At 38.9% G+C, this 16,436-nt stretch overlaps 1 protein-coding gene across 2 annotated transcripts in view; it reads right to left on the bottom strand.

The window, feature by feature from the left end:
- The window catches only part of SPTLC1 (serine palmitoyltransferase long chain base subunit 1), a 108,456-nt gene that overhangs the window by 31,901 nt on the left and 60,119 nt on the right, over positions 1 to 16,436 (bottom strand). The gene's annotated exons all lie outside the window — the stretch shown is intronic.

Here is a 16,436-nt window from a genome sequence, read left to right as displayed (position 1 = left end):
AAAGAGAATGGACTGGGATACACATGCATGAACAATGACCACTTCACTGTATGAACAATGAACACTTCATTGTACTAGTCAGTGGGGAAGGTAGATGTTGTTGAGGTAAGCATGTGTACTGCGTGGCCATTGCATTCAAAATAACTGAGCTAGTAAAGCAATGAACCTGCATCAAATTTTGCTTTAAACTTGAACATTCCTCCATGGAAACTATTTGGATGATTCAGAAGGCTGCAGCTATGGGCAAACTGGTGATTGGCAGCTTCATCACGACAATGTGCTTGCTCATGCATCATGTCTCTTCCAGAGTTTTTTGGTGAAACATCAAATCTCCCAAGTAAGTGGATCCAAGATGGCAGAGGAGTAAGTGGAAGTTACACTAACTTCTCTCATGACCAGTTTGGCCTTTCAACTTAATTGTGGAGAAGTCATCCAGAATAACCAACTGAACACTAGCTGGAGAAAACTCTTATAACCACAGAGAGACGGAAAAGGCCACTTCATCACAATGTTACTGGTAGGAAGTGCAGACATGTGAAAGGGTGGCTGGGCTCCAACAGGTGGCAGCTGAAGGGACTGAGAAACAGCTCAGCAGTTGGGGGTTCCCCGTGAGAAGGGCAGGGTCTAAACCCATAGCTGGGCTTCCCAGCCTACAGCAACAGAGTGGAAAGTAAAATAGTATCCAGCTGTGAAAAGTGAAAAGCCACAGAATTTCTTGCTGGCCTGACAGAAACAGCTGGAGAAAAACAGCTCTTAAGCGGATCACATACGAAAATATTTTGGCACCAACTTACCCTGGGTTCAAGTGCAGGGAGGGCAAAGAGGACTAGAAAACGCTTGGAAAGAATTTGGGGCAGTGGCTTTGAGGGGAAAACTAAGGGAACAGATGAACAGGTCCCAGTGCTGACTCATTCCCCATACTGCAGGCAGACCATTCCCCTCCAAGTGGCATCAGCCTGAGGGGAAGCAAAAGTCCTGCCTACAGGAATTAAAATGCCCAACCTCCGTCCTTAAGCCTGAGGGCTGATCACAGATTGAATAGATTAACAACTAAAGGAGACAGACAAAGGCAGTAGATCTCTGGTAGTCTCCAACAAGCTGCCTAGGCCCAGACGCCACCAGGGGCAGATCTAGGAGGTGCAGGTCAATCTAAGAAGCAGAAACAAACAAGAACAGTCAAAAACTGGGGAGATGGGGTAACAAATCCCCATTGATTGGAAAGGAAGAATCCCCAGAAAGAATGCTAAATGAAATAGTAAGAAAGCAAACTATCAGACATAGAATTCAAAACATGGATTATGGGGAAGATCAATGAGATCAGCGAGTTCAAAGAAACGTACAAAGAACTCCAGGGAAACTACAAGGAACTTACTGAGAATTACACCAGCATGAAAAAGGACACAGAAGCTATCAATAAGAGCCAGGAGGAAATGAAGAACACAATTTCTGAATTGAAGAACACAGTAGAAGGAATTAAAAGCAGGCTAGAGGAAGCGGAATATCAGATCAGCGAGCTGGAGGACAAAATAGAAAAAAATTCGCAGACAGTGCAACAAAATAAAAAAGACTGAACAAGAATGAAGAGGTTTTAAGAGAACTGCAGGACAACATGAAATGTAATAATATCTGTATCATAGGAATTCCAGAAGGAAAAGAAGTGGAGCAAAGGATAGAAAACCTCTTTGAAAAACTAATGACAGAAAACTTCCCTAACTTGATGAGAGAAAGACTCACGCAAGTCCAGGAAGCACAGAGGGTCCCAATGAAGATGAACCCCAACAGGCCCACTTCAAGACACAACATAATTAAAATGGAAATATTCAAAGACATAGAGAGAATCCTAAAAGCAGCAAGAGTGAAACAGCTAATAACATACAAAGGAGCTTCAATAAGGCTATCAGCTGATTTCTCAATAGACACACTACAAGCCAGAAGGAAATTGCAAGAAATATTTTAAGAAATGAAAAGCAAAGGCCTGCAACTAAGACTACTCTACCCAGCAAGGCTCTCGTTAGAGATAAGATAAGGAGCTTTCCAGACAAAAGGCTAAAAGAGTACATATCCACCAAACCAGCATTGCAAGAGATGCTAAAGGGTCTGCTTTAAGAAGATGAAGAAAGAGAGAGAGGAACACAGGTACAAAGGGGAAAAATGACAATGAACAAGTACCTATCAAAATAACCTTAAATGTAAATGGATTAAATGCTCCAATCAAAAGACATAGGGTAGCTGAATGGATAAGAAAACATGACCTGTATATATGCTGTCTATAAGAGACTCACCTCAGACTAAAAGTGAAGGGACGGAAAAAAAAATTCCAAACAAATGGACATGAAAATAAAGACGGTGTAGCAATACTTATATCAGACAAAATAGACTTCAAACAAAACTGAGAAAAAGACAGAGAAAAACACTTCCTAATACTTAGAGAAGAATCCATCAAAAAGATATAACCCTTGTAAACATATATGCACATATAGGCATACCTAAGTATGTAAGGAAAGTCTTGGAGGACTTCAAGAAAGACGTCGACAACAACATAGTAGGGGATTTTAACACCCCACTGTCAACAATGGGTAGATCTTCCAAACTAAGTATCAATAAGGATACTGTAGCACTGAATGACACTCTAGATCAACTGGACTTAATTGATATACACAGAAAATTTCACCCCAAAGAAGCAAAATATACATTCTTCTCAAAGGCACATGCAACATTCACAAATATACACCACATGGTAGAACACAAAATAAGCCTCAAGAAATTCAAAAAAACTGAAATCATATCAAGCATTTCTTTTGGATCAAAAATGGCTTGAAACTAGAAACCAACCTCAAGGAAAAAACTCTATAAAACACTCAAGTTCACAGAGACTAAATAACATGCTATTAAACAATGAATGGTTTAACAATGAAATCAAGGAAGAAGTCAAAAAGTTTCTGGTAACAAATGAAAATAAACACACAACAGCCCAAAACCTATGGGACACAGCAAAGGCAGTCCTGAGAGGGAAGTTCATAGCAATACAGGTCTACATAAAAAAGATAGAAAAATCTCAAATAAACAACCTAACCCTACATGTAAAAGAGCTACAGGAAAAACAACAAAGCCCAGCATGAGTAGAAGGAAGAAAGTAATCAAGATCAGAGCAGAATTCAATGACATAGAGACCAAAAGAACAATTCAAAGGATCGATAAAACCAGGAGCTGGTTCTTTGAAAATATAAACAAAATCAACAAGCCTGTAAACTAGACTCATCAAGAAAAAAAGAGGACTCAAATATATAAAATGAGGAACCAAAGAGGAGAAATTATAACCAATACACAGAAATGCAAAGGACTTTCAGATATTACTAAGAATAACAATAATCCAAGAAATTTGACAACTTGGGCAAAATGGACAAATTTCTAGAAACATATTATCTTCCAAAACTGAATCAAGAAGAAGCAGAAAGTCTGAATAGACTCGTAACAGCTAGTGAAATTGAATCAGTAATCAAAAAACCCCAGCACACAAAAGCCCTGCGCTGGGCAGCTTCACAGGTGAATTTTACCAAACATTTATGGAAAAGCTAACTCCTATTCTTCTCAAACTATTTCAAAAAAATTCAAGAAGACAAAAAGACTCTCAAACTCTTTTTGTGAGGGCAGTATTATCTTAATTCCAAAACCAGGTAAAAACACCACAAAGAAAGAAAAATGCAGGCCAATATCACTGATGAACATAGATGAAAAATCCACAACAAAATATTGGCAAACTGGATCCAGCAACACGTTAAAAAGATCATACCCCATGCTCAAGTGGCATTCATCCCAGGGATGCAAGGATGGTGCAATATTCACAAATCAATAAACGTAATACACCACATAAACCAAACCAAATACAAAAATCACATGATTATATCAACAGACGCTGAAAAAGCACTTGGTAAAGTTCAGCACCCATTTATGATAAAAATGCTCAGCAGAGTGAGAGCAGAGAACATACCTCAACATAATAAAGACCATATACGAGAAATCTACAGCCAATATCATACTCAATGGAAAAAAACTAAAAGCTTTCCCTTTAAGAACAGGAACAGACAAAGGTGTCCACTTTCACCACTTCATTGAATATAGTATTGGGAGTTCTAGCCACAGTGGTCAGACAAGGAAAACAAACAAAAGGCATCCAAATTGGAAAGGAGGAAGTAAAACTGTCATTATTTGCAGATGACATGATAGTGTACACAGAAAACCCTATAAGCTCACCCAAAAACTACTTGACCTAATAAGTGAATTTGGCAAAACAATGGGATACAAAGTCAATGTTCAGAAATCAAAGGCATTTCTGTACAACAATAATAAAATATCAGAGATAGGAACTGGAAACAAATCCTATTTACTATAGCCACAAGAAAAATAAAGCACCTACAAATAAACTTAACCAAGGAGGTAAAAGACCTGTACTCAGAAAATTACAGACCTCTGAAGAAACAAATTAAGGAAGACACAAATAAATGGAAGCATATACCATGTTCATGGATGGGAAGAACTGACACCATTAAAATGTCCATACTACCCAAAGCAATCTACAGATTCAATAAAATCCCTATTAAAATACCAATGACATGTTTCACAGCTCTGGAACAAATATTTCAAAAATTTATGTCGAATCAAAAACAACCCTGAATAGCATCAGCAATCTTAAGAAAGAAGGACAAAATAGGAGGGATCACAAAACCTGATATCAAACTATACTACAAGGCCACTGTAATCAAAACAGGTTGGTAGTGGCATAAGAACAGACATATAGATCAATGGAACAGAATAGAGTCCAGAAATAAACCCAGGTCTCTATGGTTAATTAATAATTGACAAAGGGGTAAGAGCATAAAATAATCTCTTCAATAAATGATGTTGGAAGATCTGGACAGGTACATGCAAAAAAATGATATTAGATCACCAATTACACCATACACCAAAATAAACATAAGGATAAAACACTTAACTATAAGTCGCAACACCATAAAAATCCTAGAGGGAAACAGGCAGTAAAATTTCTGATATCCCCTGCACCAATATTTTTGTCAATATATCTTAGGGCAAGGGATATAAAGGAGAGAATAAATAAATGGGACTACATCAATTAAAAAGCTTCTGCACAGCTAAAGAAAATAACAGCAAATTGAAAAGGGAACCAATCGTACAGGAAAACACATTTGCCAGATACCTCGGACAAGGGTTTGATCTCCAAAACATATAAAGAGCTCATATGACTCAACACTAGGAAGACAAGCAATCCAATTAAAAAATGGGCAAAGGACCTGAACAGACACTTCTCCAAGGAGGACATACAGAGGGTCCATAGAAATATTAATGGATGCTCAACATCATTAGCCATCAGAGAGATGCAAATTAAAACCACAATGCGTTACCACCTCACAGTGGTTGGAATGGCCGTCATCAACAGATCAGGGTAAGGAAGATGGCAGAGGAGTGAGGGGAGGCTGCACTCTCAGGCTCCCGAAACCCATCTGTAGTTTGGACTAATTGCAGACAGAACATCTCGGTGAGCAGCTGGACACTGGCAGGAGTTGAGCCTTGGCACTGCTGGATTAGAGAAAAACCATCTGGGAACAACCTGTTTAGTGAGGATAGAGGAGGAAGAAGGGACGAAACGGGACTCCTGACTGGGGCAGCTGCCCGAGCTGTGGTTGGAAGGACACAAAGGCTTTTTGGCGACCACAGGCTACCCTGGAGAGGAGTCGGGAGGAAAGCAGATCTCTGCCCGCTGGCAGAGACGGGACTCGACCAGGTGGCATTGGCGCTAAAAGACGGGAGACAGCGTGCTGCTGTGCAAGAGAAAATGTAATTTTTCCTTTGTATTTTTCTCTCGTGAACTGTGGAGAGTGGGGCAAGTTTGGGGGTGATAGGACATTCTTGAGGAGCGCAGGTACAGAAGTGCGCTAGCCCACTCTGCAACCCTCCCCTAGGGTCACGCAGGCACGCATAGGGTGCGGGTGGCCGCGCGTCCAGGTGCCCCTGGGACACACCCCAACAGACATAAGATCGGTGCCCCAATGGGTGCAGGGAGGGCCCACTGGACACGCAGAAGACCATGCACAGTCCCCCGTGGCCGGCTCCAGTGGGCGCCAGGCCAGAGCACAGAGCACTTGCTCAGACTCTGCTCGTGCCCGCCCAGGCGGGTGCGGGAACGGTGGGCGGCTGCGGTGCGGGAACAGTGGGCAGCAGCGGCCCACAGATGCTCACTTCTACTGAGCGCAAGTGTCCGGGGCCCCGCCCTAAGAGGCAAGAGACCAACTCCCGGAACGCTGTGCTGCAGGCCTAAGGCGAGCTCTCCCACAGCCTTGTGCGCGCACGGGTGCGCGAGCGCAAAAGCACCTCGCGGGCTTCAATAGGCGCCAATTGCTCACTTCCACTGTGCCCAAGTGTCTGGGGGCCCGCCCTAAGAGGCCAGAGACCAACTCCTGGAACACAGCACGGCAGGCCTGAGGCAAGAGCGCATGCAAGGGCACCTTGGCTGGCTCCAACAGGCGCCAAAGGAACGCCCGTGCCGGCGCACACCATTGCTGCAAGGAACGGGAACCTCTGACCCGCCTCATTAGACCAGCTGTGGACACAGAAAAACAAGACGACACACAAAGGCTGAACTGAGTAAAAAAAGAGTGGGAAGAGGAGAAAGAAGAGACGGGAGGGAAAAAGGAAACAAAAAAACTATATTTCTAATTTGTTTCATACAATCTCTCCTTCTCATCCTTCCTCTTTCATTGTTGTTTCTTTGTTTGTCTAGTTTAGCCTCCCTTTCACTCTAAATAAATAGCATACAACTACAATATAAATCCAATACTATACAATCGCACTTTCCCACTATACTCTACATTCTTCCCTCCTTTTCTTCTATCGTTATTAACATACAACGTAAATAATACTTACTGTCTTGCACAGTCTCAACTATTATTAATCTATCATCCTTTCTTTCAAAAATCATATTTTTCCTCCCTAAAAACAACTCATCTATTCTGCCTATAGTACAAAAGCTCTAATCTCTCTACATTTATATTTATACTGGCGCGTTGCCTAACGATACTGGGATAGAGGGTGGGGGATATTTTTGACGGTGCAGGTCTCCTGCCTGGGCTGTGTGTTTATGTTTTTAACAGCAGCTCCACAAAATAACTCAAAACAAAGTGGATAGAGTGACTCTCAATCAACTAGCCAGAAGGAAGATCTTAACAAAGAGCATCTGAAATATAACCAGACAGCATAAACAAATGACATAAAGGGTACACCAAGAACATCAGGCTCAGGAGATCAAAGAGACTGCACCACTGAAATCCCCAGATCTACCATAAAGAATCTCACATCACAAAGGTGGGAAGTCTAAGCAGACAAACCCAAAAAACAAACATAAACAAGAAGAATCCAACATGGTAAGACGCAGAAACAACGTCTCAATGAAAAGAAAAGAGGAATCCCCAGAAAGAGAGGTATATGGAATAGACATAGCCCAAATGTCAGACACGGGATTCAAAACAATGCTGGTGAAGAAGCTCAATATGCTCGAAAACCTCAAAAACATCTATGACAACCTCCAAGGAAGTTACCAGCAGCTCCAAGAAAATTACAGGGAACTTGCAGAGAACTACACCAGGATAAAAAAAGACATTGAAACTATCAACAAGAACCAGGAAGAAATGAAGAATGCAATCTATGAATTGAAAAAAAAAGTAGAATCAGTCAAAAGCAGACTAAACGAAGCAGAGGATAGGATTAGTGAGTTAGAAGATAATGTAGAAAAAAATTCCCAGACGATACAGGAAAATGAAAAAAGATTGAAAAAGTACGAAAAACAGGTAAGGGAATTACAGGATAGCATCAGGAAGAACAATATCAGAATCATTGGAATTAAAGACGGATCAGAACAACAAGGAAAAGAAAAACTGATAGGAGAAATAGTGACAGAAAATTTTCGCAACCTGAGGAGAGAAAAAGTTATGGAAGTCCAGGAAGTACAGAGAGTTCCAATAAAGAGGAACCCCAAAAAACCCACTCCGAGGCACATCATAGTTAAAATGGCAACACTCCAAGACAAAGAGAGAATCCTAAGAGCAGCAAGAGAAAAACAGCAAATAACATACAAGGTAACTCAGATAAGGCTACTGACCGATTTCTCAACAGAAACACTACAAGCCAGAAGGGAATGGTCAAAAATATTTCAAGCAATGAAAAACAAAGGCCTACAACCAAGAATACTCTACCCAGCAAGGCTCTCATTCAAAATGGAAGGTGAAACAAGCAGTTTCTCAGACAAAGAAAGACTAAAAGAATACATCTCCACCAAACAAGCATTGCAAGAGATGTAAAGTGAATGTTCTAAGAAAAAGGAAGAGAAAAAAAGAAAAAAAGAGTAGAGGAACAGAGGTACAAAGGAAAATGAATAAATACATGTCAATAATAACCTTAAATGTAAATGGATTAATGCTCCAATTAAAAGACATGGGGTAATGGAATGGATAAGAAAACAGGACCCACATATTTGCTGTCTACAAGATACACACCTCAAAACAAAAGATTTACATAGACTGAAAGTAAAGGGATATAAGAAAATATTCCAAGCAAACGGACCGGAAAAAAAAGCCGGGGTAGCAGTCCTCATATCAGACAAAATGGATTTCAAAGCAAGGGCAATAAAAAGAGACAAAGAAGAACATTTCGTAATACTTACAGGAATACTCCATCAAGAAGATATAACACTGATAAACATATATGCACCCAACATAGGAGCACCCAAATACATAAAGCAAATACTAGAAGACCACAAGAAGGATAGTAGCAACAACACACTCATAGTAGGGGACTTTAACACACCATTATCAACAATAGACAGACCATCGAAGCAAAGAAACACCAAGGATATACAGGCATTGAACAACACACTAAACCACATGGACTTAACTGATATATATAGAACTTTTCAGCCCAAAGAACCAAAATATACATTCTTTTCAAATGCACATGGGACATTTTCAAAGACAGACCACATAATAGGACACAAAAAAAGCCTCAACAAATTCAAGATAATTGAAATCATATCAAGCATCTTTTCAGACCACAATGCCTTGAAACTAAAAATGAATCTCAGAGAAAAAAATCAAAGACACCCAAACTCATGGAGAATGAAAAACATGCTAGTAAATAATGAATGGGTTAATAATGACATCAAAGAAGAAATCAAGAAATTTCTAGAAACTAATGACAATGAACACACAACAGCCCAAAACCCATGGGACACAGCAAAAGCAGTCCTAAGAGGGAAGTTCATAACAATACAGGCATATCAGAAAAGGATAGAAGAATCTCAAATAAAAAATCTAACCCTAAAGCTACAAGAACTAGAACAACAACAACAAACAAAGCCTAGGGCAATAAGAAGGAAGAAAATCATCAAGATCAGAGCAGAATTAAATAACATAGAGACTAAACAATCCAAAAAAATCAACAAAACTAGGAGCTGGTTCTTCGAAAAAATAAACAAAATCGACAAGCCTCTAGCCAGGCTCATCAAGAAAAAAAGAGAGAAGACCTAAATAAACAAAATCAGAAATGAGACAGGAGAAATCACGACTGATACCTCAGAAATACAAACAATTGTAAGAAATTACTACAAACAACTGTATGGCAAGAAATTTGACAACCTAGAAGAAATGGACAAATTTCTAGAAACATATAACCTTCCAAAACTGAATCAAGAAGAAGTAGAAAGTCTCAACAGACCAATAACAAAGAAGGAAATTGAAATAGTAATCCAAAATCTCCCTGCACGTAAAAGCCCTGGACTGGATGGCTTCACAGGCGAATTTTACAAAACATTTAGGGAAGAACTAACTCCTACCCTCCTCAAACTATTCCAAAAATCTAAGAAGAGGGAAAAGTCCCAAACTCTTTCTATGAAGCCAGTTTTACCCTAATCCCAAAACCAGGTCAAGACACAACAAAGAAAGAAAACTACAGGCCAAAATCACTGATGAACATAGATGCTAAAGTCCTCAATAAAATATTGGCAAACAGGATCCAGCAATACATCAAAAAGATCATACACCATGATCAAGTGGGATTCATCCCAGGGACCAAAGGATGGTTTAATATTTGCAAATCAATAAATATAATACATCACCTAAACAAAATGAAAAGACAAAACCACACGATCATATCAATAGATGCAGAAAAAGCATTTGATAAAGTACAAAACCCATTATGATGAAAACACTCAGCAAAATGGGAATAGAGGGAGCAAACCTTAACATAATTAAGGCTACATATGAGAAGCCTGAAGCCAACATCATATTCAATGGACAAAAACTGAAAGCATTCCCCCTGAAATCAGGAACTAGACAAGGCTGTCCTCTCTCTCCATTCCTATTCGACATAGTGTTGAAGTCCTAGCCACAGCAATCAAACAAGAAAAAGAAATAAAAGGCTTCCAAATTGGGAAAGAAGAAATAAAACTATCACTATATGTAGATGACATGACAGTATACCTAGAAAACAGTATAAACTCCACTAAAAGACTACTCGATATAATAAGTGAATTTGGCAAAATAGCAGGGTACAAAATAAATATACAGAAATCTAAGGCATTTCTGTACACCAACAATAAAATAGCAGATACAGAGACAAAAACGAAAATACCATTTATAATAGCAACAAGAAAAATAAAGTACCTAGGAATAAACTTAACCAAAGAGATAGAAGACCTGTACACTAAAAATTACACAACATTGAAGAAAGAAATTAAGGAAGATACAAATAAATGGAAGCAAATACCATGTTCTTGGATGGGAAGAATCAACATCATCAAAATGGCCATATTACCCAAAACAATTTACAGATTCAATGCAATCCTTATTAAAATACCAATGACATATTTCACAGACCTAGAACAAATACTCCAAAAATTCATATGGAACAAAAAAGACCCCGAATAGCAAAAGCAATCTTGAAACAGAAGAACACAGCAGGAGGAATCATGATAGTAGACATCAAACAATACTACAAAGCCACTGTGATCAAAACAGTCTGGTACTGGCATAAGAACCAAAATATAGATCAATGGAACAGAATACAGAGAGTCCAGAAATAAATCCAGGAACATATGATCAACTAATATTTGATAAAGGATGAAGGAACATAAAATGGAATGAGAAGAGCCTCTTTAACAAATGGTGCTGGGAGAACTGGACAGGGACTTGCAAAAAAAAGAAACTAGACCACCAACTTACACCACACACGAGAATAAACTCAAGATGGATCAAAGACTTAAATGTAAGCTATGACACCATAAAAGTCCTAGAGGAAAACATAGGCAGGAAAATTTCAGATATCCCACGTAGCAATATTTTCACCTATACATTGCCTAAGACAAGGGAAATAAAGGAAAGAATGAACAAATGGGACTACATCAAACTGAAGAGTTTCTGCTCAGCAAAAGAAAACATTAGCAAGATGAAAAGGAAACCAACCATATGGGAAAACATATTTGCCTATGATATCACAGACAGGGGACTCATCTCCAAAATATATAAAGAGCTTATATGACTCAACATCAAGAAAACAGACAATCCAATTAAAAAATGGGCAAAGGACCTGAACAAACACTTCTCCGAAGAGGACATACAGAAGGTCCATAGACACATGAAAAAATGCTCAACATCACTGGCCATCAGAGAGATCCAAATTAAAACCACAATGAGATACCACTTTACACCTGTCAGAATGGCCATCATCAACAAATCAACAAACAACAAATGCTGGCGAGGATGCGGAGAAACGGGAACCCTACTGCACTGTTGGTAGGAATGCAGACTGGTGCAGCCACTATGGAAAACAGTATGGAATTACCTCAAAAAACTAAAAATGGAACTGCCTTTTGAACCAGCGATTCCACTGCTAGGATTATATCCGAAAAATCCTAATACCCCAATTCAAAAGAACTTATGCACCCCTATGTTCATAGCAGCCCTGTTTACAATAGCTAAGTGCTGGAAACAGCCTAAGTGCCCATCTGTAGATGAGTGGATCAAAAAACTGTGGTACATCTACACAATGGAGTACTACGTAGCAGAAAGAAAGAAGGAACTCCTGCCATTTGTGACAACATGGATGGAACTAGAGAGAATTATGCCTAGTGAAATAAGCCAGGCAAAGAAAGTACAATACCATATGGTATCACCTAATATAGGAAACTAAAGAACAACAAACAAATGAACTAAATAGGACAAAGAGTAGAATAGTAGTCAATAGGGGCGAGGGGGGAGGGAGAGGAGGGGGATAAGTAAGAGAAGGGTCTAGTCAAGGAACGTGTATAAATGACTCATAGACATGGACAATGGGGAGGGATATGATTGTGGGAGAAGGGGTGGGCTGGGCGGGGGGGAAGCAATGGTAGAAAAATGGGACAACTGTAATTGAAAAACCAAAAAATAAAAGAAAAAACAAACAAATCAACAAACAAGTGCTGGCAGGGATGCGGAGAAGGGGAAACTCTAGTGCATTTTTGGTGGGAATGCAGACTGGTGCAGCCACTGTGGAAAACAGTATGGAATTTCCTCAAAATACTGAAAATGGAACTGCCTTTTCATCCACCAATTCCACTGCTGGGATTATACCCTAAGAATCCTGAAAGACCAATTCAAAAGAACCTATGCACCCCAATTTTCATAGCAGCATTATTTACAATAGCCAAGTGCTGGAAACAGCCTAAGTGCCCAACAGTAATTGAGTGGATCAAGAAATGTGATACCTTTACACAATGGAATGCTATGCAGTGGAAAGAAAGGAGGAACTCCTACCCTTTGCGACAGCATGGATGGAAATGAAGAGTAGTATGCTAAGTGAAATAAGCCAGGCTGGGAAGGACAAATACCATATGATCCCACCTATAAGAGTAACCTAATGAACAAAACTAACAAATGAGGCGGGACGGGAATGATGGGGGGATAAAGGCGAAGGGTGTAGTCAAGGAACAAGTACAAAGGACCCACAGACATGGACAACAGGGTGGATATTGACTTGAGAGTGGGGGGAAGGAGGTAGGTGTGGCAGGGGAGAGCAACGCGGCAAAAACTGGGAGAACTGTAACTGAATGATTAAAATTATTGATGGGTAAAAAAATAAAAATATTTCCTGCAATTTGTATTTTTAATTGGAATCATATTGCATTTTGAGGTTTATTTAAAAAGACGTTTTATTTTTATCACTGCTGCAAGACTAATAACATATTTACCCTAAAGTAAAATTATTTAAATGTTTCAATGAGCAATTATGAAAAATTTCAAAACAAATTAAAAACTAGAAAGCCCCAGCAAAAAACAGAAGATACAAAGAAGAACCTTATAGAGATAATAGCACTCAAAAACAAAATATCTTAAGAAAACATTTAGTGGATACAGGCTCAGCACCAGAATGGAAAACAGAGAGCAACGAATCAGTGTACTGGAATACTGCAATAATAGAAATTACTCAATGTAATACACAGAGATCAAATTTGACTAGAAACAGGAACCTGAGGGACTATAATAAAGGATTGGAACATTCTCATCAATGCGGGCCCAAGGAAGAGAAAGAGGGTGGGGCTAAAAAGGTACTCAAAAAGAAATAATGACTGAAAATATCCCAGATCTAAACAAATAAATGTCAAGACTATTAGTCAAACTTTTGAAAATGAATGACAAAGAAAAAGATCTTGAAAGCAGCCCAAGAAAAATAACACCTCACATAATAAGAGAAAAACAATATGAGTGACAGCAAATATCTCATCAGAAACCATGGAGATCAGTAAAAGGCATCAAAATATATTTCAAATGGTGAAACAAATTTAAAAAAGGTCAACCCAAAATCCTACAACTAGCAAAAATATCTCTTAGGAATAAGGAGTAAACCAAGACATTCTCAGTTGAAGGAAAACTAAGAATCTGTCCTCCGGACTCCCTCTAAAGGAATGGCTGAATGAAGTTCTTCACAAAGAAAAAAATAAACTAAATAATAGGAAGAATCTTGCATTATTAGGATTGAAGAAAGAACACAGTAAGTAAAAAGTATGAACAAACACATTAAGCTTGTCTACCCCTCTTGAGTTTTCAAAATTATTTTGAATGGTTAAAGTAAAAATTACAACACTGTCTGATGTGATTCTCAATGTATGCGTAGGACATAATTGTATTATAAATGAGGAAAGTAAAGCGAGGTAAAGGTTTTATTAGACAACCAAAGGGTGATGTCAGGGAGCCACTGGTCATATAAATCTGGATCTCAAGAGATAAGTTTGGGCTAGAAATATAAATGTGAAAGTTTTCAGCATATAGATGATGTTTAAACCCTTGAGAATAAATGACATCATCGAGAGAGAAAAGGGAGAGGACCAAGCCCAAGTTACTCCAAAACAATGCATGTACCAATTTTGGAAAATGCTCAAAAGTACAAAATACAAAATAAAAATCATCTATTATCCTACCTTTTACAGTAGGATTATATCTGTCAGGGCACATCAGAGAAGGAAAACTCTGACTCCAAAAAACCTCCGCTGCCTTGCGGCATGGCATACCTCTTCAGGGGAAAGGCTAAGGGAGTAAACCCCGACAGAAAATCCGGAGCCGGAGTCCCTAAGGCGGTTTGACGTTGTAGTCAACACCGGCAACTCCTGCGGCGCACCTGAAGCCAAGCTGTATTGACTCCGTCTTTCCCTTGGATCCTTCAGCTGCGAAGAGAGGGGGGGTCTGCTGCATGGGCAACAGCAGACCCTCCATATCACCCTGCCCAGGCTCTGTAGCTTCAGCTTCACTGGAGAGGACACTCCAGCGTCATCGCAAGATGTCGATTCAACACGGGAGGAGACAGATACCATGTCACTCCCGAGTCGGACTGCACAGCCATTCTCGGCGGTGCAGATAGACTCTTAAGAAGCTACACCATCGTCTCTCGAGACGGACGGCTGCCGACAAAATATCTGTTCTAGATAATGTTAAATCTATTCACATTTTCTCTGTTTCTTTCCAGTCTTTTTTGTTCTGCATCTAAGAATATGTTATTATGAACCTTCCTGTATAAAAACCATAGTATACATTTGAAGAGTGTACACAGTACCGAGGGTACATACTTGAAAATGAAACATAATCTTTACAGGTGTGTCTTGCAGACCATTAAAACGCATTCAATTCATTAAAAAAAAAAAAAGTAAAGATTTTATAGTTAAACTGGTAAAATAATGACTAGTAGAATGTGATAACATGTGTATATATGATACTATACTTAGAACAATGACTTAAAAAACTATATAAAAGGAAACATTCAAAACAATATAGAAAATAAAAATGTAATCTCAAAACATGGTCAAATAACCAACAGAGAGGCAAGAAAGAGAAAAACAAAAAACATAGAGAATAATAAATAAAATGGCATATTTAAGTCTTCACACATCACTAAATGTAAATGGCCAAAACATACAATTTAGTCAGAGATTGGCAGAGTAGACTAAACGTGACCCAACCTATGGTGCCTATAAGAAATTCACTTCAAATATAATAATATAAGTAGACCCCTGACTGGTGTGGCTCAGTGGACTGAGCGCCAGCCTGTGAACCAAGGTCGCCTGTTCGATTCCCAGTCAGGGCAAATGCCTGGTTGTGGGACAGCTCCCCAGTTGAGGGCGCACGTGAGAGGCAACCACGCATTGATGTTTCTCTCCTTCTTTCTCCTTCCTTTCCCCTCTCTCTAAAATAAATAAATAAAATCTTTTAAAAAAGTGTAATAATGTAAGTAGGATACATATGTGTGTGTGTGTATTATAAAATAACATAGGCAGTAAGTATAAACACATTGTATACAATAAATATACCATGCAAAGATTCACCAAGGGAAAGCATAATTGCCTATGTTAGTATCTGATAAATTGACTTTGGGACAAAGAAAATAACCAGTGATAGAGAAGGACACTATATAATGAAAGCAAGGGTCAATTAACCAAGAAACTTATCTTAAATACACACCAAATTGTAGAGCTGCGAAAGATAAAAAACAAGTGATAAAAGTGAAATAAATTAACATATCACAACTACACCAACTGACAACTACTAGTCAGAAAATCAACAAGGATATAGAAGAACTCAACAACACCATCAAACAACTGTCACAAAACACTCCACTGAACAACAGAACATTCTTTTAAAAGTGACCTCAGAATATTTTAAGACAGATCACATCATGAGCCATAAAACAAACTGCAACAATTTTAAAATCTCAAAACACTTGGAAACTAAACAATACACTTTTATATAACCCAGGAGTCAAAGAGAAGGTCTAAGGGGAAATAAAATATAATGAAAATAAACACATCAAAATTTGTGAGACACAACTAAAGCAATGCTTAAGACGGAAATTCA

This window comes from Furipterus horrens, unplaced genomic scaffold (genome assembly GCF_987537825.1).
Source record: "Furipterus horrens unplaced genomic scaffold, mFurHor1.1.pri manual_scaffold_4, whole genome shotgun sequence".
Taxonomy (NCBI): Eukaryota; Metazoa; Chordata; class Mammalia; order Chiroptera; family Furipteridae; genus Furipterus; species Furipterus horrens.
This window is presented reverse-complemented; position numbering and strand designations above follow the sequence as displayed.